The sequence below is a fragment of the Heterodontus francisci genome, chromosome 3 (genome assembly GCF_036365525.1).
Source record: "Heterodontus francisci isolate sHetFra1 chromosome 3, sHetFra1.hap1, whole genome shotgun sequence".
NCBI lineage: Eukaryota > Metazoa > Chordata > Chondrichthyes > Heterodontiformes > Heterodontidae > Heterodontus > Heterodontus francisci.
Genome location: NC_090373.1, coordinates 142,780,674 through 142,803,704, shown reverse-complemented (window position 1 = coordinate 142,803,704; position 23,031 = coordinate 142,780,674). Strand labels below are relative to the sequence as shown.

The 23,031-nt window shown below is 44.7% G+C and overlaps 1 protein-coding gene across 4 annotated transcripts in view; it reads right to left on the bottom strand.

The window, feature by feature from the left end:
* The window catches only part of gjb7 (gap junction protein beta 7), a 40,819-nt gene extending 23,725 nt beyond the window's left edge, over positions 1 to 17,094 (bottom strand). The window contains exons 1-2 of one of the 4 annotated variants that reach the window (XM_068018961.1): positions 17,054 to 17,094; positions 15,614 to 15,678 (exon numbers count right to left, since the gene is read on the bottom strand). The gene's annotated coding sequence lies outside the window, so the exon portion shown is untranslated. Of the gene's footprint in view, positions 1 to 820; positions 910 to 8,893; positions 9,023 to 15,613; positions 15,679 to 17,053 lie in introns of those variants that run through there. The other 3 variants (XM_068018943.1, XM_068018951.1, XM_068018933.1) reach the window with 3 other exon arrangements.
* Positions 17,095 to 23,031: the final 5,937 nt, after the last annotated feature.

Genomic DNA, 23,031 nt, shown 5'->3' with positions numbered 1-23,031 from the left:
TAAAAAAATAAATAAACTGTGGCCACAGCTGCCAGGCCATCATCGTGGAGGGGGAAACCCCTCCACAGGAAGGCCTGTGGCCACAGCTGTAGCCCTTTGGAACCTGCGGCTCCAGATGCTGGGGAGGAATTAAAGGAGGCCTTGCTGACCCCCTGACCTGCCATCAGGAGGCCACCTCCAGGCACCTGTTGGGCTTCAACTCAGCAGGGGTCCCATCGTCCTGGTGACGTCACCAATTTGCCTCTAAGTGGGCATCCAATTGCTCCTAATTATGTACCCACTGCTGCTGGGCAGGTATCTGATTCCGGTCTCACTCCACCTCCAGCAAGATCACATGGAGGCAGGAACACTTCTGGGAGCCGACCCAAAGTGGACCTTTCTGATTTCCCTCCTAGTCCTGCCTCCAACCCCACCTTCGCAGGTCTCATTAAAATTCCTCCCAGAATTTCTGTTCTTGCAGCTTGCTACACTTACACCTTACATGTGCTGTCATGGTAAAGGCAAGTGTTTTTTTAACATTTTCAGCACTCGATAAAATTAAAACTAAAAGAGGGAAAATGGTGCCATAGTAACCATTATGCTAATGGTATTTAATTTTCAAGCCCTTGGTATCAAAACTTTAGCGACATGAGAAGAAGCAAGCATGTCTTGCTGGACATTAGTGATAATAAGTGATTTTAATATTGCACACTGGGGAAGAGATAACCATAAACCTGTAAGTCTGTATTCGTGCAACGTGGCATTGTGCCACAACTTCAAACCAATCATGCTGTTGGAATAACAAATTGGACTTTAAGTGACAATGCAACCCCTTTATTACCTACGTTGAAGAAGTCTTTCGTCCTTTGAGTGGTCGGACAATGTGTCTGAGATATTTGTTTCAAAGCACGTCAGTTACAAAGTTGTGGACTGTAAGAAAAAAATTAATGCGTTTAATTGGGTTGCATTGGGAATGATGAAAATTAGGTTGCGTTGGTATGATAGTTGCGGTGGTATCACACCCTCCTCTTTTCGTCTGGCTGCTCCCTGTCTTAATTTCCTTGGTTATGATGCACCCCTTTCCTTCTGATCTTATTATGCAGAAGAAGACACCCATTTGTTTAATTATAAGTATTTTATCATAATCAGCACTTAACAAACAAGGAACTTTTCTAAATTTATTTATATCAAATAGAACAAGAACAAACCAATAGCAACAAAGGGAGATGTGTGCTGCTATCAGCAAAACAGATGAAGTCGATCACTGGCTCAGTTAAACATACCAGTATTGGTTACTACTTTCCTGCAGAGACTATGACTCATCATACAAACCCATTTCATTAACAATAATTACAGTAATGAGGGTTTGGTTACTGTTAGCTCTGGTTTCATATCCACAAGCTAGCTGCCACATTTTCCACATAACTTTAATTCTTTCACTCACTCAGCAGCAAAATTAATCACCCTGTTCCAAGCACCAACTGACACCAGTTCTAATGTGAGTAATACAGCAGAAGCGTTCAGAACCCTGTTTCCCCAGAAAACTATTTGATGGTTGCCTGCTTTGCGATGGTATATCTAATTTGTTACAACTTGACAATACACCTGCTGAATGTGTGTGTGCACATGTATATAACTTAGATCTAGATTCATAGAATCATTGAATCATACAACACAGAAGGAGGCCATTCAGCCCATCATGCCTATCCCAGCTCTTTGAAATCACTATCCAATTAGTTCCACTTTCCTGCTTTTTCACCATAGCCCAGAATTATTTTCCCTTTCATATGCTAGCTAGCACCACTTAAATTTAACCTGCACTTCTGAAAGGGAAGGTGCATTGTGTCTGGAGCAAGTGCTGGCAGTCGTGAGGGAGCGAATCTGACCCAGAAACCAGTGAAGAATGGCACAACATGGAAAAGAGTGGGCTTCAAGATTTTTAGCCGCTACACTGGAAATCTTGGTGGAGGAGGTGAAAAGGAGGAGAGATGTCATGTATCAGCAGGTGGCCAAGGTGCTCACAAGACAAACATCCAGAAGACAGTGGGAACAGATAGCCATGCAGGTCAATTTGATTTTTATTCATTTATGGGATGTGGGCATCGCTGGGTAGGTCAGCATTTATTGCCCATCCCTAATTGCCCTTGAGAAGGTGGTGGTGAGCTGCTTTCTTGAACCGCTGCAGTCCTTGGGGTGTAGGTACACCCACTGTGCTGTTAGGAAGGGAGTTCCAGGATTTTGACCCAGCGATAGTGAAGGAACGGCGATATAGTTCCAAGTCAGGATGATCAGCAAATAATAAAGTAGGCTAATGGAATGCTATCCTTTATTACGAGAGGAATTGAAAATGAAAGGAAGGATGTTATGCTTCAGTTTTACAGCGCATTGGTGAGACGGCTTTTTCTTATTTGTTTGTGGGCCAGCATTTATTGCCCATCCCTAATTGCCCTTCATAACTAAGTGGCCTGCTAGACATTTCAGAGGGCATTTAAGAGTCAACCACGTTGCTTTATGTCTGGAGTCAAATGTAGGCCAGACCAGGTAAGGATGGCAGATTTCCTTCTCTAAAGGACATCCATCTCGAATACTGTGTGCAGTTTTGGTCTCCTTATTTAAGGAAGGATGTAAATGCGTTGGAGGTGGTTCAGAGGAGGTTTACTAGATTGATACCTGGAATGAGTGGGTTGTCTTATGAGGAAAGGTTGGACAGACTGGGCTTGTTTTCACTGGAGTTTAGAAGGAAGACTTGATTGACGTTTATAAGATCCTGAATGGTCTTGACAAGGTGGATGTGGAGAGGATGTTTCCTCTTGTGGGTGAGTCCAGAACTAGGGGGCACTGTTTTAAAATTAGGGATTGCCCTTTTAAGACAGAGATAAGGAGAATTTTTTTCTCTCAGAGGGTTGTGCGACTTTGGAACTCTCTGCCTCAAAAGGTGGTGGAGGCGGGGTCATTGAATATTTTTAAGGCGGAGGTAGGTAGATTCTTGTAGGCAAGGGAATCAAAGGTTATCAGTGTAGATGGGAGTGTGGAATTCGAGATAGAGACAGATCAGCCATGATCTTATTGAATGGCGGAGCAGGCTAGATGGGGCAAATGCCCTACTTCTGCTCCTAATTCAAATGTTTGAATGTGTGTAGGAAGGGAACTTGCAGGTGATGGTGTTCCCATGCATCTACTGCCCTTGTCCTTCTAGGTGGCAGTGGTCGTGGGTTTGGAAGGTGCTGTTGAAGGAGTCTTGGTGAGTTGCTGCAGTGCATCTTGCAGATGGTACACACTGCTACCACAGTGCATCAGTGGAGAAGGGAGTGAATGTTGTGGATGGGGTGCCAATAAATTGGGCTGCTTTGTCCTGGATGGTGTCGAGCTTCTTGAGTGTTGTTGGAGCCACAGTCATCCAGGCACGTGCAGAATATTCCATCACACTCCTGACTTGTGCCTTGTAGATGATGGACAGGCTTTGGGCTGTCAAGAGGTGAGTTACTCACCACAGAATTCCCAGCCTCTGAATTGCTCTTGTAGCCAGCTTATTTATGTGGCTGGTCCAGTTCAGTTTCTGGTCGATGGTAACCCCCAGGATGTTGATGTCAATGCCAGGAATTGAGCCACAAGATGTGGATGCAGTGCCAAAAATAGTTCAATGAACTTACACAAGTGATTAAGGTCAGTCAATGCATCTTCAAATGCCAAATTCCACCAACTGCACCATAGGCGTCAGCCACTGCTTAAATCACCACACCCCCATCACTCACATACCAACAACAGTCTATCAATCAGGAGTCATACCTAACATTCATATGTTCCACCTCACCCTCACACACTTTGCACTGCTGGAAGCCTCACACCCACATCTCACAGCTTGCACACACTGCCAGCTGCTCAACCATGACAGCCACATTAGCCAAACAGATTGCACGACGCTAACACACTTCCCTCTCTCTTGCAGGACAAAGTGTGCACAACTGGAGGCAGCAGGAGCTAACTGGAGGGAGACAGGCAAGACTCCATGTCCTAATCCCATTGGAGGAGACGGTGCTGGCCATTATTAAGACAGCATTGCTGAGGCCATGGCCAGTGTCAGGACTGAAACCATCAAAGGTGATGGTATCCTCATTCCTAATCCTTCTTCTCACATCCATCCTCCCCCACATCCCACACTCTCTTCTGATTTATAAGCTTCAGATGGTCTATGCATTCACCTCTTGCTTGCCCCCACTTCCTGCACCACAACCCTACCCTTGTGCCTTTCCTTTTTGAGATGCTCAAGAAGTGCAACCTGATTAGGCAATGGAGGAAGAGCACGAAGACAGTGAAGATGAGGATGCATCTCACTGGATTTCACCCTCCCAGCCACCAGATCAGATACTGACACTAAGCAGGATAGCATAGAGGCAGGACCTCCACATGGTGAGGCACTGGACATGAGTGGCCTGCAGCCAAGGGACGAGGTAAGGATAGCACAGGAGCCAGCTTGCCAGAGGGCAAGGTCGCACACAAGTTCTGCTGCAGAGGACTCAGATGAGGGCTTCAGTGGCACAGCCTGCCAGAAATCCTGCAGTCAATGTCAAGCAGCATGCACCAACTTGGCATAGAACTTTGCACAGATATTGGAGCCCATCCTTTCCATCATGGAAGTGGTGACCAACACCATTCGCAGACTTGTGAACCCAACCATGATGCAACCAGTAATACCAGATGTTTCAGCATCCATTGCAGCACAAGTAGCAGCCACCCAATGTCTGAGTGCAGCAGTTGCAGCTCAGACTCTCTCATGCAAGGTCAGCTTACTGCCATGGATGCTGAAACTGCTGCCATCATGGCTGTGGATACTAGTGTGCAAAGGGGTTTTCAGGGTGTCAGAGCAGTCCAGAAATCTGTCCTCCAGCAGATTACTAGGATTACTGAGGCAATTCCCCAGGGGAGTAGTAGTGGTTCCATGCAGCACAAGCCTGATGTCTTCTCTCAGGATGACAGCATTCGTGTTCCCAGGCCTGCCTCTTGCTGTTACCTGTCAGCCAACCAGCCCAGAATGCTGCTACCAATGCCAAGAAGGTGCAGTCTGAAACTGGGCCCTCTAGGCCCACAGCTACTCGGTCATTCTCCAAGGTCATCCACAGTCTCCTCTGCTGAAAGTCACAGTCTTTCACCTACTATACTGCAGCCACTGGGTAACATTGAGTAGGAGCACTAGGACAGACAAAGGCATATGGAGGACAGGCAATAAGGGAATGAAGAAGTCTGATTAGTTGACTTCTGAAGGCAATATGGCATGATTTCATTTATAAATTTAGTTTGGAATGTTTACATTGGGGTGGCTTTTACTTTTGCATTGTGGCCAAGTGAATGCTGTGATGGTCAGTGACAGAGGGAAGGTAAGGTGTGGGACTCCTGGTGAATGGGGAACTGGGTTTGAGTTCTTCACGGATGGCTCGGGCAAAAAGGGAATGTCTCGGTTACCTGCTCCCTTGCTCTTCCTCCTCCTCCTCATGCTACTGCTTCTCAAATAATCACTGTATAACTGGTGGCAAGGGCTGTGCCGTCACGATGATGAGGTTGTGCATCATGCAGCAAGCCACTACGTATCTTAACACCAACTCTGCCAAGTGCTGCTGGGCTCCTTCAGAGCGGTTCAGGCAACAGAAGCATTGTTTCAGCATGCCAGGGTTCTCCTCTATCACATTTCATGTGGAGCCACAGCTTTCATTGTATGCGTGCTTTTTTTTATTCATTCATGGGATGTGGGCGTCGCTGGCCAGGCCAGCATTTATTGCCCATCCCTAATTGCCCTTGAGAAGGTGGTGGCGAGCTGCCTTCTTGAACCGCTGCAGTCCATGTGGGGCTGGTACACCAACAGTGCTATTAGGAAGGGAGTTCCAGGATTTTGACCCAGTGACAGTGAAGGAACAGCGATATAGTTCCAAGTCAGGATGGTGTGTGACTTGGAGGGGAACTTGCAGGTGGTGCTGTTCCCATGCATCTGTTGCTGTTGTCCTTCTAGGTGGTAGAGGGCGTGGGTTTGGAAGGTGCTGTCTCAGGAATCTTGGTGCATTGCTGCAGTGCATCTTATAGATGGTACACACTGCTGCCACTGTGCATCAGTGGTGGAGGGAGTGAATGTTTGTAAATGGGGTGACAATCAAGGGGGCTGCTTTGTCCTCGATGGTGTTTAGCTTCTTTAGTGTTGCTGGAGCTGCACCCATCCAGGCAAGTGTCGAGTATTCCATCACACTCCTGACTTGCGCCTTGTAGATGATGGACAGGCATTGGGGCGTCAAGAGGTGAGTTACTCACCGCAGGATTCCTAACCTCTGATCTGCTCTATTAGCCACGGTATTTACATGGCTGGTCAGTTTCTGGTCAATGGTAACCCCCAGGATGTTGGAGGTGCTGTCTAAGCAGCCTTGGTGCATTGCTGTAGTGCATCTTGTAGATGGTACAGGGTACCCAATACTAAGGTTCAAGGACAGATTGCGTAGAAGTGATATTAATAAAGGGACAGCTGCACCTGATTTGCAATGCAGTGAGAATAGGCAGGGACCGATTCCTAAATTGGATCTTTCGCAACAAGGTCAAAAAAGGGAAAAATTAAGAAAGGCAGCCATCACCAATAGTCTGAATATGCGCACAAGCAATATATGATCAACTGGGACATGGCAGTGGAAAACCTGGAATGTGGTTCCATGGACTGGCCGGCAGCTGAAAAGAAAGGAAGGTTCATCTGAAGATGTACCTTCTGGTGATAACTACAATGTAGGTTAGTTTCCCGCACACAAGGTCAGACTTGTTAGCCACCTGTGTGCATATGTCTGCGGGGATAGCATACAGATTAGTGCAATCTCAGACTTCTACTGTCAACTGCAGTTAAATGGCAATGCTATCTGAGAACAATTCTTGTCAGGTTCACAGGGTGTGGTTCAAATCTTGTCTAGCAAAATTGTTGACAGCAAGATCAGATCATGTTACAGCAACTGTTCCATCCATTGACTTGCTGGCTCACAACTCTTTCATGCACCCTCTCTCAAATTTAACAAGGTGCCTATGAATAAAATATTTTATTCCATTGGAATTTACTGAAGTTGGGTTCTATAGGATAGATTTTACAAATTTATGCTCCCGTGCAGAGCTTCATGTGCTGAGAGAGGGCATCTAATTTGTAGGATTTACTCTTATGACTCTAGAGAAGAAAAAAAATGATGATTTTGCCTTGTGTATATAGTTAAGCGCTAAGTGTCATTAACTCTGTTTGACAAGAATGGCTCAAAAACAAACCAGGCAACCCCCGCCACCAACCCTCCCCATTCCCCCTCCCCAAAATTCCTCTGTGGGTAAAATTGCCCTAAGATGTGGAGGTGAGCCACACAGATCAATAGGGCTCCAGGTTTGATCCCTGGTCTATATTGAGTTAATTGATTTCATCTGAGGCAGGGGTAGGGATATTACAATTGATCTCAGACCCTTAGGCTGAGGGGGAGGGAAGTCCAGCAGAGTTCTTGCTCCTGATCTGTATCCACTGAGGAAAGGACGTGCCTGTAGACACTGAACGAGGACATCAGTGACATAGTGACATCAACAATGATCAAATAACCTTCTGGTTATTTTAAACCCACCGGATGGGTTTAAAAATCAAGAGAGAGACTACTTGACAAGGAACGTAGTGCTGCCAGTGCTCAAGGAGCCATGAGTCAACAGGGGATAAAATTACATTTAAAAAATTACTGATCTATGACAGTCTGGTGGCCGATATTTCGGGTGCAATTTTAACTTTGTGTAAGTGAATGTATTTTGAGTGAGTTAAAATTGGGCCCGAATCTTCCATAGTGACATTGTGAGTGGAGAGTCCAGGTGCTGCCTAGTTCCCATTCACAATATCATAATATGACATCAGTTCCCTCTTATAGAATCATAGCATCATAGAATGATTACAGCACAGAAGGAGGCCATTCGACCTGTCATATCCGTGCCAGTTCTCTGCAAGAGCAACTCACCGAATCCCACACCCCCGGCTTTTCCCCGTAGCCCTGCAAATGTTTTCACTTCAGATAATTATCCAATTCCCCTTTGAAAGCCGTGATTGAATCTGCCACCATCAGACTTTCAGGCAGTGCATTCCAGATACCAACTACTAACTGTGTCGTAAAGTTTTTCCTTTTTGTCACTGTTGCTTCTTTTGCCAATCACCTTAAATCGGTGTCTGCTGGTTCTCGATCCTTCTGTCAACGGTAACAGTTTCTCTCCATCTACTCTGCCCAGAGCCCTCAGGATTTTGAACACCTCTATCAAGTCTCTTCTTAATCTTCTGTTCTCCAAAGGTGAACAGCCCCAGCTTCTCTAATTTATCCATGTAACTGAAATTCTTCATCCCTGGAACCATTCTCGTTAATCTTTTCTGCTGCCTTCTGTTGCCTGCACATCCTTCCTGAAGTGTGGTGCGCAGAACTGGATACAACACTCCAGTTGAGGCCAAACCAATTTTTTATACAGGTTCATCACAACTTCGTTGCTTTTGTACTCTATGCCCCTATTCAAAAATATATAATTTAATTTGGTGTTGAACGTTAACTGTTGCAGCACTGGACTACAAATGATTCAGATCACTTTTTCTGTAGTTACTGTGCAAAATGTTGCCCAGGAAAGAATCAAAAAATCATAAACTCTGTAAGGTAGTTTAAAGCACAAATAGGTTGCTTCCCATTTTGTTAAAGGCACACTAGTTATACCATGAATTTAGGTGGAATCTTGATCAACAGCTTTTGACTTTATGAAAACATAGAATAAATTAAGTACTTTCACCCCATTTCTACTACATGGCCTGAATGTTCGAAATATACCACCGTACAAATAATCTGCCATGTTATGAGTTCTGATTCAATTATTCCTTTGAATTAAATCACACAAATTAAATGTGAGGATTTACCTTACAACTGCTGGCAATTTAGTCTTCTCCGGATTACCCCTCTGGGAAGTGAATATCAAATGATCTAAACTGAAAAATTCTTTTCTCCATATAAAAAGCAAACTGGAAGCACTCACAATACAATCTGTTTCGTTACGTACTGAAAGTAAAATGATCTCTTTATGTCCTTCCCTCACTGTGATCTCAGCAGGTGTAATCCGAGCTTGCACTGCTCCAGTTTGTCAGGGTAACTACCTCCAATCATTCAAATTAGAACCACCCATAACTCTGCCATAGTTTCTGCTTTTGGAAACGTTTAACTATAAAAACAATGGCTATATTCTCATACAATTTCACCCTTGCAAAAAAAGTGACTTTTTAAATTAAATATTCTTTTTGAATTTTCTCCTGAAGGAGTGACTAACACTGAGGTACAGTTTTATAGATATTAATGGCCCTTCGCTACTTCACCAAGCAACTGTTCTTCATGTACAGCCTTGACGGTAAAGGGTAGAATCTCAGTCTGAGCCATTTTCTGGCAGATAATTAACAGTGGTACCTGAACTGGGAGATCCGAGCCCGGTCCAGAATTGGGCTTTTAGTCTTCATGCAATAATTGGAGCGAGCTACCACTGTTGTGCCTCTAGAGGCAGTCTCAACATTAGCTGTGTTCCAATTTGGTCCATCTGCCTTGCCAGGAGTGGCCCTCAGGTAAGCCTAGCAGGGACAGGTGATCTCAACGTGACAGCAGCTCTCCTGAGAGCTGTGGAGCCAGAAGGAGCTCCTCTGCTCCTCCCAGCTCCACAGGAAGGTAAGCTAAACAAAACTTATCATTTGCTAGTGGATGCCGCAATTCCAACAACACATGAGCGGAGCAGGCCTGGTCCCTGTTCCACTCACTGTTGACACATCTTGCTGAGGGCTTTCTAAACAGCCGTTAGGCCCTCTATTAGCATACACAAGGGGCTTAAAATCAGTCTAAGGTGGGCCACCCAGTATGGCTGAAAATTGTCCATGGCCAATATGGTGTTGGATTTATTTCAGGGTTCCTTGATGCAAACAGCATAGTGAAATTGGGAATCCAATTTCTGCCCCTAAATCAACAGGCTCTTCAATTGTGGGGCCATCAAAGCTGAGTAAATCCTGTCTTCAACTGATGTCCACACACATAAGCTACCAGCATGGATTGCTAGATAATGATGAGGTAATGATAACCATGGTTTGTTTCTTTCTATCCCAAAACTGGGGCTGTCCCAACCACCTGACATAAGATTAGCTAACTCAGAACAGACTGGTAATTAATCTTGGGTCTTTGCAGATTTGCATTATTCAGTATTGGACCAGACGGTGTATTTATCAATAAGACATTGAGAGATCCCAATGAAAGCTTTGTATGTATTTGTGGAATACAAATGATAAACTAGTTGGTATGTTTGCCAGCTGTATACTCAGAGAATGTTTGACACGAAATGTAGATGTACAATGTAAATAAAACCTGTAATGGCAAGTGTAGTGAAGCACCTCATGTTCTGTAGTAAAAGAAAGTGATCTGAATTGCACTTTTTGTAATGTCAAATTTGAACTGTTTTGTAATGTACTTTACAAATTTTATGAATAAAGTATATTTTTGGGAAAAGTATGTTTGCCCTTAATAGACTCAAGTTGCATTTAAGAGTTTTCTGCTTTTCTTCATCTACTTTTTTTTTAGACTCTCCTTTCACTAAGCTTTACCTTCTCTTTCCTTTTCCCAGGTTATTCCAGAATATGTTAACTCCTCCCAGGTAGAAATGCTGGATGAGCAAATGACTCTCAAACCACAAAAAGATGCATGACAGTAGCTGTAGGGCTGCGAGTGCACAGCTGAGTGCAGTGAGGATATATAGCACTTGGCCTCTCCCATGCTGGCAAGGCTGGATCCCTAATTCAGAGTGCAGAGGAGCATGGGGACAATGCTGTCCCCGAACATTTTGCAGCAGAGTGCGCTTCCAGATTTTCAGCCTCCCTCTGTTTGACATCTCTAGCAAAATCAAAGTTGCGTTTACTAAGTGAAACAAAGGAATTCTTCAAAAGATGCTGCTACACAGAGTGACCAGAGGAATTCTTACCTCATGGTGCCGAATGATAGTAATTAAAACTAACTTTTCAGTGAGAGACAAATCCTTTCCGGTATTATCACTTCTGGGGATTATAAAGCCATTAATAAGTTAATTATTGTTACACACCCAGAGACAGTATACATTCCAAATGGGTAGTGAACTCTGCTACCACTCATCTGCTGATTCTCAATTAGCTATTCGTCAGCCTGACACACTCATTGCAAGCACATTGTATCCAGCAGGTCCATCTGCAGATCATGTTACTAAATACCCAAAAGGTGTGAGAATGCAACGAAAAATAGATTGGATGGAATTTTAACTTACTTGACCTTCCAGGAGTGCAGGCGCCAGGCACTGACAGGATTCCTAAACCAAGGCCAGCCTGATTGACTGGCTTTCAATCGAGTGGGGAGCAGTCCAAAGGATGTCGCAGGACCAGGCAAGTCCATGACTTGGGGGTTTGTGGGTGGTGGGGTGCGGGGGTGGGATGTGGGCATCCAATTTGGGGTGGGGGGGGTGCAGCTACCTGGCTAGGTAGAGGAACCAATCACAGAGAGGAGGATTAGAGATCGGAGATCTGAGGGATCAAGGATAGTGTAGTGTGGGGAAGTTAGGGGGTGGGGGAGAGTGCAGGGCAAATGGAAGATAGTGGGAGAATTGAAGGCTTGGGGTCTGGGGGGGATCATAGGCTTCAGGGTGGGGTCAGAGGCCTTGGTAGGGGAGAGGGCGCAGATTGGCGGCCTCCCAGGAGGAGGTCAGAGGGAGTTTGGAATCGTGAGGAGTGATGTCTGATCGCGAGGGGTTTGCCGGGCAGGCACTTGCCTCCTGGTCTGACAGGCTTGGCTGGCAGGTTTCCTGAAGCTTGGGAAACCCAGCCGTCTAGGGTTAAATTTCAAATAGTGAATAAAAATGAGACATGCAGCCTCCATATTACATTTAAATTGTCCACCCACCTGCTTGGAGCAGACTGATCACCTGCCCCTCACTCACCTGATTTAAAACCAGGTGGGTGGGTTTGAGGTGGGTTGGGATCAGGATTTTTATTTTTAAGACTTTAATCTACCCCCCGCCACCACCTGACCCAAACCTGTCTGTTATCAGAGGTTAAAAATCACCCATCCACACTGGTAAAGTTCCTTTTAATGTATCCTGAGCTGGTATTAATATTGTTTCTTCTTTCTCACAGCAAGTCAATGCCAGAAATAAATGGTTTTCAATCGGCAAAACGTAGAAAGTGCTGTGGGACTAGTCAATTACTAGGCTACTTTGCATATACCATTGTCCATGTTATTTGTTGTACACAGATAAAAATCTGTCAGCAGACATAGTGGCCTGTGACTACAATATGAAGTCACTGTGCTGAAATGGTTTACACTGGCAATTTATTAATAACTAATGAATTCACAAAATTAATCAGCTTAATTGGAAACAGGTAGAAACAGTAGCTAAAGATTCTCAGTTCCACAGCAATGCAGTGGGAGTGTGAAAGGTCAGGACTTCCATTCACTAGACTGATCCAACGCTGACCCCGAGGAATTTCCCAGAGTCAGCATCATTGATATTTTATAGGTGGGCTCCTTACCATTCCAATGTGGGGGAACACGAAAGAGAGTGCTGCTACTGCAGTTGAATGCCCGCAACAGCTTTAAGGGGCAGGCAGCCGCAGCAAATAAACATATTTTTCATGGCTCTAAGAAATGGTAAGCAATCTACTGATTTGGACGATTTCGTTGATGGTCTGTCCATTAATTCAACTTTCTGCTTTCGACCCTTTCAGGCATTTATCCCATTATGGCCCTTTCCTTTGTTTGGCTATTGGAGTTTCAAGCATTGGGGAAGAAAAAGTGAATTGTAAACTGAGATCCAACCTGGAGGTAAGAAAATAATGTTCTGACAGCACTTCTTTTTCCCAAATAGGTTCTGTGCAGCTGTAGCATTGCTCAGATGCCCCAGACACATTATGGAGGATGGGAGGTGGCTGCTAGTTATAATATTTGGATGGTGATATGTCTTGGGCATGGTTTGTATAGGCTGCTAGCATTGTTGCAATTGAAAGCACAAAGGACATCAGGAAGGTGATAAGTCTTAAGTCTTTGCATCCACCATCATATTGTCAACCTAGGCATCTCCACCTACTCATGCTATCGTATAATACATTACATACCAGGAACTATACAACAAGGTACACATTCTACCAGCCACTTGCACCTGTAAGCATTCCTTCAGTTGCATTTTCCTTTTGAATATAGACACAATCTATAGAAAAAAAACTTGCATTTATACAACCTCAGGACATCCCAATGCATTTTACAGCCAATGTAGCATTTTTAAAATGTAACAATCAGAGAATCATAAAATGGTTACAGCACAGAAGAAGGCCATTGGCCCATTGTTCTGTGCCAGCTCACTGCAGAGCAAATCAGCTAGTCCCACTCCCCTGCCCTTTCCCTGTAGCAATGCAAATGTTTTCTGTCCATATAATTATCCAAATCTCTTTTGAAGGCCTTGATTGAATCTGCCTCTACCACACTCCCAGGCAGTTCTGAATAGATTCTAACCGCTTGCTGCGTAAAAGAGTTCCTTCAAATCGCCTTTGGTACCTTTTCCACACACCTTAAATCGGTGTCTTTTGGTTCTTGACTGTCCACTAATGGGAACACTTGCTCCCTATCTACCACTGTTATAATGTAAAAAATTTGGGACACATAATCACACCTATTGTGGGGCCCACTGTGACACTTAAGTATTATCATGTGCCTTCCTGACAATTAAAAATTCTCACCTTTGGTACTCTGCCTGCAGGAGAAGGCTGCACATAATAGAAGGGAGTAAACCTGCAAAGGAAAGGGCCTTGTAATCTGTGTATATTGAATGTCTTTGAGGAGACCATTCTCCAAATTATTGTCCAAAAGGATTTACTTACTGGCATCAAAGCATTCAAGGAAGCACAATATTATGTGACCAATTCTGCTGTAAGCGGTACTTCAAGGTCTGTGATGATGATAGCATTTGTAACTTATATTCCTCCTCAGCATCTCTGGATGTGCCACCAGAAGCTGTATTAGGACCAAGTGACACACCTGGAATATTGTGTCCAATCCTGGGCATCACACTTTAGGAAGGATGTGAGGGCATTAGCGAGGATGCAGAAAACATTTACAAGAATGATTCCAAGGAAGAGGAACTTCAGTTATGTGGATAGATTGAAGAAGCTGGAGCTGTTCACCTTACAGCAGGTTGAGAGGAGATTTGATAGAGGTGTTCAAAATCATGAGGGGTCTGGACAGGGTGGCTAGGGAGCAAGTGTTCCCATTGGCAGACAGTCAAGAACCAAAAGACACTAATTTAAGGTGAGTGGAAAAAGTACCAAAGGCGATTTGAGGGAACTCTTTTACACAGCAGTTGGATCTGGATGGAATTGCCTGAGAGTGTGGTAGAGGCAAGGTCTTCAAAAGAAATTTGGATAATTATATGAACAGAAAAAATTTGCATTGCTACAGGGAAAGGGCAGGGGAGTGGGACTAGCTGATTTGCTCTGCAGTGAGCTGGCAGAGAACAATTGGCCAATGGCCTCCTTCTGTGCTGTACCCATTTTATGATTCTCTGATTGTAAGATCATATTTCTGCATTTGGGGGCCAAAAATCCTGGGAATGACATTTCTCGGCATAAGTGCTATGGTGCACCTCCCCTGATTTCTGTCAAGGTTCAAAAGGTCAGGCGAAAGTCTTGCAATGGACATCACTTCAGGAGGCTGTAGGTGCATCTGGTCTGGTGGAAGATAACTGGCCTGTGGTAGATGGCAAAGGATACTGAAGTTGTCCCATAATCCCTTACAAAAAAAGACACATTAAAACCTGAAGCTTACCAAGACTGATCACATGAATCCTAAAGCATGAGAACATAGGAACAGCAGTAGGCCATTCAATCCCTTGAGCCTGTTCCATCATTCAATTAGATCATGCCTGGTCTGTACCTTAATTGCATTAATATACCAAATATTTGTTGATCACAGTGCTGGACATAGCAAGTTCCAGATTACCACTACCCTTACTATGAAAATATGTTTCCTAAATGGTCTAACTCTAATTCTACATTTATGCCATGTTGTTATGGAAAACCTCACCAAAAGAAGTAATGTCTCTATAGCAAATCCTTTCATAATTTTAAACACAACTTAACCTTCTGAACTCAAGGGAATGCAAACATAGTTGATGCAAACTGCCCTCACAATTTAGCCCTATAAGCCCAACGTGCTTTGCTCCCCTTCAAGGCCAATATATCTTTCCTGAGGTACGGTGGCCACAACTGACTACAGTACTCAAGATGGGGTCTTGCCAAGTCTCTGTACAACTGAAGGATTACTTCCTCCCCTTTGTATTCCAACCATCTTGAGATAAAGGCCAACATTCTATTTGATTTTTATTATTTTTTGTACCTGTGCACGAGCTTTTAGTGATTGTGTACATAGATACCGAAATGCCTTCATTCCTCCACAGTCCGCAGTTTTTTCACCATTAAGACAATATTCCAATTGGACTTCATCAAATCCTAAGTGGATATATTCCACCTGCTGTAGTTTTGAGCTTAGGCTGAGTCTGCTTATAACTTTTTGTAGATTCCTGCTCCATTTTCTACACAACTTACCATGCCTCTTAACTTGTCATCTGCAAACTTGGATATACAACTCTTTATTCCTTCATCAATGTCACCTATTGTGAAAAGGAGAGATCTCAGTGCCAAACCCAAGGGAAAACCACATCCCAGTCCAACAATCACAGAAAGTTCTCTTTATTCCTAGACTCTGTCTCCTATCCACCAGTTACCAACCCAAGTCACATTACCTCCAATTCTGTACACTCTCACTTTTGTTAATAATCTCTCATGTGGAACCTTATCAAATGCATAGGGAACACAATATAAAGAGTTGACCTTCAGTCTCTCCTCTGGTTGTGTGAATGATCTCGGGGTAGGAGCACATTGATCCTGGCTCAATTTTTGCCAGAATTGCTGTACCTTGCTTTTGCAGATGGACACACTAATTGAGAGCTGGTCAGAAGCATTTTAACTAAATTATGTGGTCTGGTCTTTTCAATCTGCAAGTTATAGCCCTCGAGAGTCATTTACAGGCTCAGTATTGGAAACACCTACGCAACAAATTCATTTTCATTACCAGAATGCTACATTTTAGCTGCTGATGTAAGGATGCATGAACGTTCATCCCAGTTAAACATTACAAGTAATTATAATAGACTGGATGGAGACGACAGGACTATGGGGAGCTCTGAATTGCAATTAAAATCTGCAGATGGAACTATTGATGCCTCCTTAACCCAGCTCCATTGTTGGTGTGGACAATGATGTAACACTGGGGTGAACAACCCTGTCGAATCGGTCTGAATCGTTTGACTTGGCACCAGTTGGTTAGAGTGGCAACTTATTGACAAGCAACAGAGGTCAATACATTACCACGATTAAGCAAGTTTACAGCATCAAACAAGACTTATATTACCTCATATTATATACTTAGAGTACCTGTTCAACACTGGATGGAGATACATGCATCAGTGGCTGAATTCCCTCTTGTCCCCCCTTCTATCTCTGCATCTTTAATTTGCTTGTGCCGCACCCTATCTACTTTGTTTCTTGTGGGCTTGCACCCCTGCCAGTCAGTCTGTCTGCTCCCCGTGCGCCACTCTGGGATCCCTCCCACCTTTTTTCTACTGCACCTACTCTTTTGCCACCTCTTTATTTTACTGTTACCTGATCTCTGGCCCAGACAGTCGAATAGTCTTGAAACCATAATGTTCTGCTTTCTAATCTCTATAGTTTGGATGCAGTTAACGGCTAATGGAAGCCCGGCACAAACACACAAAGCAGTCAAATGTAATACATTTACAGGCTTTTGCAAAACTTCTGCAAAAATAAGCCTTTGTAAAAAAAAACAAGCTTTGGCAAGAATCAGCACGTGGTATTTAACAGTATAAAAATTAAGCTTTTACAACGGACTGGATTTTGCAGTCAGTGGCGAAATAATAGATATAATAATAATATAATAATAATAAATATTAGCATCTTCAACAGAACCTTCAATTAAGGGAGACATCTACAATCATTTGAGGACTGCAACCAGCTAGAACTTGAGTCTCAAGAGAATTCAACAGATGTATCATAGCTTTTCCGCCCCCACTAAAAACCACCTTCCTCTTTCCCTTCTCTATCTGTTTCTCCTTGCATGTCTGTGTGTGAGAGCAAATGCGTGGGTGGATGCAGTTGCGACAATTTCGGGATAAGGCGTATTGATCAATAAACAATTGACTTTCTGTTTTTAAAACCTACAAGAAAACCTGTCACTGTCTGATTATTTAAAAAATACCAAGGGACTAAACTCTAATACAAATACACTTGCTGCGGTCAGGTGGAGAGTTAAACAGTGTGAATCACCCACAACACACCACATGGCTGTAACAATCTCCATTTAGTCTGCAAGCGTAACCCCACACTTCCAGTGGTCTGCCATTTTAATTCTCCACCTTGCTCTCACACTGATCTCTCTGTCCTCAGCTTCCTGCAGTGTTCCAATGAAGCTCATCTTGCAATTAGGCACCTTATAGCCTTCTGGACTCAACATTGGGTTCAACAGTTTCAGACTGTAATCTCTGCCACCCCCCATTTTCTTTTCTTTGCATGTTTCGGTTTTAATCTTGTGTTCTTCTGCTTTGTTTTCAGTCAGCCGCTGTTCATGACTTTGTCATTCATACCTACTCTGGCCACATCTTTTGTTTCTTTACTTGTTTCATTATTACTCCTTTGGCTCTGCCCCACCAACTCTGTTGTCAATTAATGTCTCCCATCTTCCACCCTATCACAGACCTTCGCTTTTGTTCGTTTTCCACCCTTCCGCATTTCATCTAAAATAAAACTTAAATAAAACCTATTACAATTCTAACTTTTCCCAGTTCTGATGAAGGGTCATCGACCTGAAACTTTAATTCTGGGGCTGGATCTTATAGAGCCCTCGAGGCCGGGATCCGTGGCGGAGGGGGGTGGGGCATGAAGATTGCCCCAGATGAGGCCCACCATAGACCTTAAGACTGGCAGGGCCCGGCCCAATATTGCTGGCGGCAGCGAGGCCGCATGGCGGCTAGGCCTCATGGTGGCCACTCCACCACTCAGTGATGGGACTGCCATTTAAATATTTAAATAAATTAACCTACCTGAATAAATGACTCTCCCGCCGCCTCCTGAAGTCCCGGCACGATCTTCACCCTGGCAACCAGCACTGGCACGCCTTTGGATCCCAGTCTGGGGAAACGAGGCACAACACTGTTGGGGATGTGGGAGGACATAAGTTTCTCAGTGCGGAGGTGGGGGGAACAGGGTCAAATGAACGTCATGGGTGTAGGGGATGGTAGGAAGGGTTATACTTTAAAGTTTGTGCAGTTTGCGGGGGGTGGGGAAGGTCAGGTAAATGCTTTGGGCAAAGGGCAAATAATTAATCTAATTGATTTTTTTTATTCTTTCATGGGATGTGGGCGTCACTGGCCAGGCCAGCATTTATCGCCCATCCCTAATTGCCCTTGAGAAGGTGGTGGTGGTGAGCTGCCTTCTTGAACCGCTGCAGTCCATTTGGGGTAGGTACATCCACAGTGCTGTTAGGAAGGGAGTTCCAGAATTTTGACCCAGCAACAGTGAAGGAAAGGCGATATAGATCCAAGTCAGGATGGTGAGTGACTTGGACGGGAGCTTGCAGGTCGTGGTGCTCCCATGCATTTGTTGCCCTTGTCCTTCTAGTTAGTAGAGGTCGCGGGTTTGGAAGGTGCTGTCTAAGGAGCTTTGGTGCATTGCTGCAGTGCATCTTGTAGATGGTACACACTGCTGCCACTGTGCGTCAGTGGTGGAGGGAGTGAATGTTTGTAGATGGGGTGCCAATCAAGCGGGCTGCTTTGTCCTGGATGGTGTCGAGCTTCTTGAGTGTAGTTGGAGCTGCACCGGTCCAGGCAAGTGGAGAGTATTCCATCACACTCCTGACTTGTGCCTTGTAGATGGTGGACAGGCTTTGGGGAGTCAGGAGTTGAGTTACTTGCCGCAGGATTCCCAGCCTCTCACCTGCTCTTGTAGCCACGGTATTTATGTGGCTACTCCAGTTCAATTTCTGGTCAATTGTAGTCCCTAGGATGTTGATAGTGGGCGATTCAATGATGGTAATGCCATTGAATGTCAAGGGGAGATGGTTAGATTCTCTCTTGTTGGAGATGGTCATTGCCTGGTACTTGTGTGGTGCAAATGTTACTTGCCACTTATCAGCCCAAGCCTGGATATTATCCAGGTCTTGCTGCATTTCTACACGGACTGCTTCAGTATCTGAATGGTGCTGAACATTGTGCAATCATCAGCGAACATCCCCACTTCTGAGCTTATGATTGAAGGAAGGTCATTGATGAAGCAGCTGAAGATCGTTGGGCTTAGGACACTACCCTGAGGAACTCCTGCAATGATGTCCTGGAGCTCAGATGATTGACCTCCAACAGCCACAACCATCTTCCTTTGCGCTAGGTATGACGCCAGCCAGCAGAGGGCTTTCCCCCTGATTCCCATTGACTCATGTTTTGCTGGGGCTCCTTGATGCCATACTTGGTCAAATGTTGCCTTGATATCAATGCCTTGGCAGTCACTCTCACCTCACCTCTTGAATTCAGCTTTTTTGTCCATGTTTGAACCAAGGCTGTAATGAGGTCAGGAGCTGAGTGGCCCTGGCCGAACCCAAACTGAGCGTCACTGAGTAGGTTAATGCGAAGCAAGTGCTGCTTGATGGCACTGTTGATGATACCTTCCATCACTTTACTGATGATTGAGAGTAGGCTGATGGGGCAGTAATTGGCCAGGTTGGACTTGTCCTGCTTTTTGTGTACAGGACATACCTGGGCAATTTTCCATATTGCAGGGTTGTAGCTGTACTGGAACAGCTTGGCTAGGGGCACAGCAATTTCTGGAGCACAGGTCTTCAGTACTATTGCCAGAATATTGTCAGGGCCCATAGCCTTTGCAGTATCCAGTGCCTTCAGTCGTTTCTTGATATCACGCGGAATGAATCGAATTGGCTGAAGTCTGGCATCTGTAATGCTGGGGACTTCAGGAGGAGGCCGAGATGGATCATCAACTCGGCACTTCTGGCTGAAGATTGTTGCAAGTGCTTCAGCCTTATCTATTAGGGGGGTGGGAGAGGGGCAAAAGAAATGCTTTTATTTATTTTAATTCAATGTCACTTTAAATTTACCAGTGGGGCTAACAGCCCTTTAAACACTGCATCAGTGCCTGCACACAGGCAGCTGACGCCATTGCTGGGGCCGGACAGACCGCCCCCTCCATGTGATCAGGGTGGGGGGTGTGGGTGGCCTACCCTGCTATTTAAATAAACCCTCGCTCTTGGAATCGCAACAGCTCTTTGGCCTGCGGCAGGCGGACTGCCACTTTATTTCACCTTCCGCCACTATCGGCTTATAAAATTCAGCCATGTTTTTCTCTCCAGAGATGCTGCCAGACCTGCCTAGAATTTCCAGCATTTTCTGTTTTTATTTATTGTTAATTAATGTCCAATTTTGAAAACCTTCTAGTTATTTTGCCTCAGTAAAGTTGGCGTTGATATTAACTCAGGGCAGGAATCGATGGTGTGAGGGCCAAAGCAGGCAGCAATTCCCCACCACCCTTTTCAAACCCTCACCTTCACCACTCTGACTAGGGGTGGGGAGGGTTTAAAATCTACTCCAATTGATCAATTCTGAAAGAAGGCAGTGTATAGATCGTTTTAGATGTTTCACTTATTGAAAGTGGTAGGTTTAATTTCTGCTCTGCCCTGAGGCACTTCTAGTTTTGCAAAAAACATTCAGGCCAGTTAATGACAGGCTCCTGTCTACTTTATATAATGTTCCAGGGTAGGGAAAAAGATCTTGTGATCTTTAGGTCTAATAATTGTTTATCTTCTCTAAATGTGTGTATAGGTGGCACTGCTTCTCCATCTGCCTTCCATAATCAATACTTAATGAGGTTAACAGTTCCTTCCTCCGGCACAGGTTTTATAGCTGGTAAAATCCACTTTAACAACAACTGTTGGCACCTTTAACTTGAAAAGAGTCCAAATGTGCGACCCAGAGGTGTCATTAAAAAGATCCGGGCCAAGCCAAATAAGAAGCTGTTAGGAGGGGTGATGAAATGTTTAGTCACGGAGGTTCTCAGAGGAAGAAAAGGAGGTAGCCATGCAAAGGGATTTAGGGAGCAAATTCCTAAGTGTGGGTCTTAAGTGGCTGGAGCCATGGCTGCCAATGATGAGAAGAAAGGAAGGGTAAAGGCACACCAGCTCAGAATTAGAACTGCAAAGAGGGGTCTAAAGTAAGTTACTGAGATAGAGAGGGGTGAGGGCATCAAGAGATATAAACATTTAAAGAATTTTTTTAAAGTACATTTATCCCTTCCAGTGTTATCACAGCAATCTATGTAAGTGGATGTTGGTCCTTTATAATCTGGGAACTGTAGATTTTATGGAATTTTCTTTGCAGAGGTCATGTCACCTGGGCCTTCCAATTGCAATAAACTGCATATTCAAAGTTATGTAGATTCATCCTATACTTTCAGTTAGTACAGTGGATAAAATATTACTGCTCAGATGCAAGCTTTAACAGGCTAAGATAACTAGTATATCTTTACTATTTAAAGGTGAAAAAGAAGTATTCGAAATTGGATACTGATTAAACGATAACAAGTTGTATAATATGGATGATAGGATAAACTCAGGGCTCCTATGCTCCCAGTGGGGAGCTGTAATTGAAGGGATTGCAGGCTACAGAATCAGCATTATAGTGTTGGAGCCCTATCTGCAACCCACACTTTATTTCAGCACGGTTCTCTGATGGCAGTGAAGGAGGGTTGAATATATCCATTACTTTTTAGGTGTGTCGTAAATAGTTCCAGTCGGAATCATTGCAAAATCTAAAAAGTACTTACCTCAAGTTCTCACTTATTGCAAATTTACAATGATACTGTTCAACTCCACCTTTGTGACTGCTTATCCAAAAGTTAAATGGCAAATTTAATGTGCGATGCGATAAGGCAATGAAGACCTGAAATTTATCTGCGCGGCGGAGACCTCGACGATTGGCCTGAAAATTGGGGGCAACCCCACTTCAGCCATCTGTGGGACCCCTGGCTCCATTTTCGGCCGTCCAGCAACTAATTAGTTGTTGTCGGGGCTCCCAATCCCCAAATGGAAGGTCAGCAGCTCAGCAGTCTCAGCAGCAACACTGGGAGTGCATCTGAAAGAGAGGACGTCATGGAAGCAGACCGCCCTCCCAACCAGGTAAGCAGGGTCTGGGGGCACCAGGGCCAGTCAGGCAGGCTTTGGTGACAGGGGCGGGGGGGAGTTGGGAGCGTTGGTGAGGGGCAGGGGAGGGGTTGCCGTGGGGATGGCCATTGCCGCCACAGAGCCCCCAAATAGGAGGGCCCCCACCCCTGAGCCCGCAGGGAGGCCACCGAGGTTTACCAGGCGGTCTTCCCACGTGGCAGAGGGCCCACTCACCACTGGTAAAATGACAGCGGCAGCGAGAAGAGGCCCTTACTTTCCAGTTAAGTGGCTCAGTTAGCCTCTGGGTGGGAGGGCCGTCCTTCACCTTCTTCATCCTGGTAAAATGGCATGGCAGCTGGAAGATGACGGACACTCCACCCCTGCCTTTACTCGCCATTGTATTGCCCCCCTCCCCCCCTCGCTTCCCAGTCCATCCTCAAAAGGCTGGTAAAATCCAGCCTGATGTGAGTCATTGCATTCCTTGTCATTTCAAAACATGCATGGACCATTTGCTGCTACAGCAGTAACTCACCTTTCAAGCTTTAAAATGAAAAGGAATTCTGTTCATGGGGGATATGTTAAGTATTAATCAACTACTGCCAGTCTTCAGCATCATTGTACATGATTGGAGCATTATGTTAAGATACAGTCTTGGATGGCCTTTGCAAAGACACCTTTAGCGGCGTGCTTCAAAAGCAGCGCAGCGTATGCACGAGATGTACTCCGCGGA